The sequence below is a fragment of the Hemiscyllium ocellatum genome, chromosome 20 (genome assembly GCF_020745735.1).
Source record: "Hemiscyllium ocellatum isolate sHemOce1 chromosome 20, sHemOce1.pat.X.cur, whole genome shotgun sequence".
NCBI classification, from domain to species: Eukaryota; Metazoa; Chordata; class Chondrichthyes; order Orectolobiformes; family Hemiscylliidae; genus Hemiscyllium; species Hemiscyllium ocellatum.
The window spans coordinates 49,495,145-49,501,639 of NC_083420.1; positions in this window are offsets into that span (position 1 = coordinate 49,495,145).

The window sequence follows — 6,495 nt, forward strand, 5'->3', positions numbered from 1 at the left end:
CCACCTTGAGGACAACCAGGAATGGGCTGTAAATGCTGACCCAACCAACTATGCCTACATCGCATGAATGAAAAGCTACGTGGAGAAACAGGAGAAGCTAGCATGGTCCTCATTAAATCAGGGGATTTAAAAGGAAGATTTGGTAGAAATGTTCAAAATCATGTGTGGGATATAGGAAATTTATGTTTCTTCTGCAATTCTAAATTCATTATATAAAAAACTGAACTCACATCAGTGTGTAATTGTTTCAGCCAGAAGCTGAGTCAACAAGAATGGGACCTCTGTGGAGGAAATGCTAATTGGTTTGTTTGTATTAGCTAAAAATGTATGCAAGAAAGAAACAGGACTACATAACAATGGTAACCCCATTTAGAAGGCTTCGTGATAAGATGCTATGAAGACAGACAGTTAAACTCAATATGCCTGTATAAACACTAGGTATAAACATCTGTTTCCCACTTTTACAGAAACACAGGAACAAACCCCAATTAAACAAGTCTTGGCGATAAGATGCTGTGAAAAGGCAAGGCTGTGCCCACAGCAGGATGAGGGCAAATGGCCTTGAGAACAGGAATGAGCATGTTTTTCACAGACAAGACCAGATAAGGCACGAGATAAACAGGAGTAATGGGTACCGGTCTTAGGGAAGTGGAGGATGTAAACGGCGGGGAAACAATAAAATAAGAAGAAAATATGTAGGAACCAAATTATATAAATATCGAGTATTTGTTGAATTCAGTGTGTTTTGTCCCTGCCTTGTGGACATCACACCCACTTGCAAGTGTGAAATAAAGAGCGCTTCTGATTCAGATTTTGTCTCGGACTGAAATTATTGCAGTGCGTGAGCTTGGTTTCTCACATCGTGAAAGGTTTTGGTTGTAAAATTCAGGAGAAACTGGTCATGCAACAAGATCAGCAACACCACAAACAGATTTAAACAAATTAGAAAAGGAATCAGAAGCAACACAACAACAGATGAGTTATAATGATCTATCCTGTATTTCCTGAAAGGTTGATGGAAAAAAGATTCAATATTAAATTTCCAAAATGAAAGGAATTAGATATGTGAAAAAGAAAACATTGCAGAGGTACAGACAGCATTGAGGAGGAAGAGAAGGAATTCTGAGGATTGCTCTTCCAAGTTGTTGTTCAGTGACCTCTGCTGGACAAAATGGTGTAGCCACAACAGATTATAAAACAAGTGAGGATTGCAGATGCTGCAAGTCACAGTCGATAATATGTGGAACTGGAAAGGCAGAACAAATCAGACATTTACGTGAAATTTTTCATAGGTAAAAGCATTTTTATCAGAGTAGCTAAGTGGAGTGATTTCCCTGCCCACAATATAGAATTTGTCAAAAACAGAAATGGAATACAGCTTGTCCCAAAACTGACAGCAATTAAAACTGACCACTTTTTTAAAAAAAGCCAGATAGACTTTTCATAACCCTGATATTACTCTCTCTCCAAGATGACCCTTCCAGGATGGCTCAGATTAATTTCATGAATTTATCTACTTCCCTTAGGTTGCAAACTCACGTGCATTAACACTTTCAATTATTAAAATGTGGCAAACATAGCATTGGAGAGAAATTCAGTGATTAAGCGAAGAGTTTAGAATAGGATAGGAATTTATTGTCAGTTGTACTTATGAAAATACAGTGAGGTGTACAAGTGGCCATAATTCAGTGCCATTTTAAATTACAGAAATTACATAAAGTAATAATTAAGATGTTAGGACAAAGTTCACTTTTTGTTCCTTCCATGGCTCCTACGTTTCTCAAGTGGCTCAGAATGCCACCATTGCTGCCCAAGCAGGGATTTCCAGACTAAAAGCACCATACTACCATCCCTGAAACAGACACCAAAGCCACTGCATAGTGAGGATCAACAGACCAGACCCACCAAGTCACTGATGCCCAAGCTGTCACCACTTCAGTCATCGCAGTCACAAGGCGCAACCCAGAACCATCACAATAACCACTGCTGAAACTGCTGCCAGGAGGAACAGATTAGAGCCACCGACAATAAAGCCACAGCCACTGTGGCCACAAGGGACAGATATCTGGATTGCCCCCACGCTGCTGCTGCAATAGGCCCTTCCTCCACCACAGCCACAGAAAAAAAATGGTGAAATTGGTACAGAAGAGTAATTAACAAACAAAAACCAAAAGGCGACTGTAGCCGGCCAGGTGAGCAGGAGCATCAGGTCCCCAAGTCCAAACACTTCCTACCCTGCTGCTGCTGTTTGGGTAGACAGGCAGAAGGCTGGAAGAACACAGCAAGCCAGGCATCAGAGGGAGGAAAGGTCAACGCAAGGTAAAGCATTTTGAGAACACTTCCCTGGCAAGTTTATACAGGTCAAAATGTTTGGGCTCAAGGAAGTACAGAGGACCAGAATGACTTCAGTATGAAGATCCACAGATTCTTGAAAACAGGACAGGTGGATAAGGTAGTTAATAGGTCTTTATTAAAAAAGTATTGAATACCAGAGCAAGGTGGCTATGAAGAAGCTGTATATAACAATAGTTAGGTCACAGCTGGAACATTGCCTGCCCAACTATACTATAGGAAGGATGTGATTACATGGAAGGGGATGCAGAAGAGATTAAAGAGGTTGCTTGGACTCAAGCAATTCAGCTAAGAAACTAAACTGGGACAGTCTTCCTAAGAAGAGAGAAGGAAGAGGGGAGATGGTGGGTGGATGGGTGGCAGGTTTTATTGGTTAGTGGTGGTGCAATCTAATTCAGGTGTAAATAGACCGGATGAATATTTCATCATCTGTGCAAATAAGATGGAGCAAAGATCATCTTAGTGCTTAAAAGGCTGTATTACTGTGCATTCTTGAATTTAAGTCAAATGGAAATCATATGATATGGAATGTTTGCTTGTATGATGAGTGAATAAATTTAATCACTCACTAAGATCACTAATTCAGAATTACCAACTGGACAAAACTCCAAAAGGTAAGCACCTATTCAACGATAAGTGAGTCAACACCAGTCAAAAAAATCTGGCAAGTATAAAAAGTAATTAAGAAAAAAACCCCAAAAAACCTACTTCTCAACTTTACCTCAGTCTGTATCGGAATTCAGAGGACTGCGTTGGTGTCATGCAAGATCACAATGCAGATCTCATACGAAAGACCACTCCTACCAATATGGTTCAAGACATGTCTTCATGAAGAAAAAGCTATTGTACAAATTCTAGCAATTGGAAAGAAAAGCAAAGTACGAGGAGAATCCAGTGGGTCAGAGCTCCTGTAGAATGAAGGGGAGTTAAATTTTTCAACTTCATAATGGCACTTCCTGCTTTTGAAAACATTCACCAAAACAGTCAAAGCTTTGACCTTGTTCCATTTGATTTGGTGAACCAAAGTACCCAAAAATTGCTAAAAGTAAACTGCCTGAAGAATTTGCAAAAAGTGGTCAATTAAAACAGGTTTTTCAGCACTTGTATTTATTTATTTATTTATTCAATTTCCAACATTATTAACATGATAATGCCTTCACCTTTTGTGTGATCCATTAAAACAACTGCTGGCAAGTTACAGCACAAATCCAAACTGAGCCCCACATACAAGTGTGTGCGCGCCGAGGTGGTTTTTATTTTATGCTGCAATATCTCAAAATCAGATTAGAATGCAGTCACGTTCCCCACATTGCATATGCAGCATTGATATTGTATGAGTGATTTCTTCCACGATTGAATTATAAATAAAGTGCCATGACACAGCATGCCATTTAGTATGAAAGTGTTTAGTGGATGATAATGTTAGAAACAGTGAAAATTAATCTGATACTATTCCTCTTGCTCAATTCCCAATTGCCATTTTATTGTTCAGTTTAAACATTTTCCATGGCACAAACTAAAACAATTGCATACGGCTGCTGTCCCCATCCCACATACAGCAGTCTACTCTTGTAGTAGACGAGTAGTGAGTGTTTAAACCAAATAATGTGAACACTTCAATATGCTACCATTTCATTGAATCAAGGGATTGATTGTCAATGCTGGTAACATTGGAACATGCCCTGCATTTTATCCCAAACTCCATTTATCTGCCTATCCCTTACTAGAGAAATTGTTAAATAAAGCCATCAATATCAATCTTAATTTAAATTGTCCTTTTGGGTCAATTATCTGGGAGCTAATTTACAGTCACAACCACATAAATGCAGTGGTCTACAATAAGACCATTTCTGGTCAGAGTCTACTGGAATGAATTACAGCGCAGTGATTGTTAAACACATGACTGAATCAGTGGACAAATGATGAATCAGCCAAGGAGGACAGGAAGTTTTTGTAAGTTTAGTCTTCCACAAGCATGTTGAAAGGGAATGGGACATATTGAGCTTCAGGAAGTGGCAAATATAGCATTTCCTAGGGCAAAAGGGATGGTAATATTGTCAGACTTATTTGAATTCTTTGGAATAGTTGAGATACAAACCAAATCATTTGATTTACGTACTAGAAGGCAACATTACAGATACTTTGTGGCAATTTCCATTTAAATTACTGTGATTTAAATCAGATTGAGATAATGTAAAAATGCTACTGTATGGTTGTGTTTGTTTAATTGAATACTATGTAGTACTTCAGTCAGAGCTGAAAATGTGTTGCTAGAAAAGTGCAGCAGGTCAAGCAACATCCAAGGAACAGGAAAGTCGACGTTTTGGGCATGAGCCCTTCTTCACGAGCCATTCCTGAAGGGCTCATGCCCGAAACGCTGACTGTCCTGCTCCTTGGATGCTGCCTGACCTGCTGCGCTTTGAGCAACACATTTTCAGCTGATCTCCAGCATCTGCAGTCCTCACTTTTTCCTAGGACTTCAGTCAGGTTTGTTATTCAGCTCCAAGAATTCAAATCCTGAATGCTAATTAGATATCTAAACATGCTGCAAGATTCACCATCAACAGTTGTTTTAAATCACTTTCCCATATGCCTCAAATGAAATAATCATTCTTCCCCTGGACAATAGTGCAATTTACTAAATTTTTCTGGAACCAGCTAGAAGAAAATTGTAAAGTTGCAATACAATATGAAAGATGTCTCTAAAGGCAAGTGATAACTGCAGTGTTGGTCTGATACATATAAACTGTAGTGTTCAACATATTGTGGGATTGAAATTTTTATTTCTATTTATAGATGACCTATCATTCATTACCTAGTTCTGGATTCAATCAAAATCGAATTCTCTCAAGACCCAATTCAATAAAGCCTATTTCTTGGTTGAAAATTTTACTTGTGCTTCAATCATTCCTTTTTTGGTTCAACATCTGTTTTTCTTACACATCTGGAGTGCTTTGAGACAATTCCTATGTGGAAGGCAATGATGTCATGCAAATTGTTCTGTTCTTGGTTTAATAGCCTTTCCTTAAAAGCTTATAGTACCTACATGCTTTAAAATATTTCAAATTCCTGTATCAAGCTTTTACCCAGTGCAATTTTTTTTCCCCAGATACAGGTCAAAAGGTTAACAATTAAAACTTGAGGAATGTGATGCGATTCTGTGGAGCTAATTTAGTCCTTCTGCCAAAAATTCAAAACTCCAGAGTCTTTTTTGTTTTCAAGATAGGGTTATGAAGCAGCACTTGGATTTTCATTCAACACTGAAAAGCATTCAGCTTGAAATTCCCAAGCAGAAAGTTAGCTTGTAGGTAGCCATAGACAAACTTAAATCAAAAGTGGAAGTACACAAGGAAAATGTTGAACAACAAAATAGGAAAAAGATGGGGGGGTGGGGGCAGTGGTGGGCAAAGAGGGGAAAGAGCATTAAAAAAAAAATGAACCCAACTAGAACTAGAAAAATGGAGAACACTGCTGCGGTAGAAAGATGTTATTCTACTGCCTGAGATCAACAATGGGATTTTGTTTCAAAATGACCAAGTCACAATATGTCATGACAGACGTCAGAATCCTGTCAATAAAGAGATCAAAAAACTTAAGTTCTGAGTGATCTGTATCAATATATCTTTGGAAAAAAAAAATCTTCTTTCAACAGTTGCAAGTATTGCTAATAATAAATTGTTGACCATCCTCAACTACCCTTGCAACTGAGTGGCTTGCTCAACTTATTGAGGGGACACTAAACTCAACTGCAGGGTTTGAAACAGTGTTTAGTCCTGTCCAGGTTAGGATCGAATTGTTTTCTAACAAAGCATTTTTTTTAAAGTTTAAAAAAGTCACTAAACTAAGTTATGCTTACCAATATAGTGGCTACCTTTTCAATTACAGATTAATGGAATTCAATTTAATAAATTCCACCAGTTTGTGATGGGATTTTAAACCTAGTGTCTCTGGATCACTAATCCAATTAAGTTACCATTATACCACCGTCTTCCCATCAAAAGTTAACAAAATCAAGGAAAATGTGTGAAGACATGACAAAAACCAACAGAACACTAAGATATTCTACAAATTAGCAAAACCAAAAAATCTTGAATGTGCATCAGAAGGCCCAGGAGGTGACAAAAAGGATCTTCAGTTCATTCT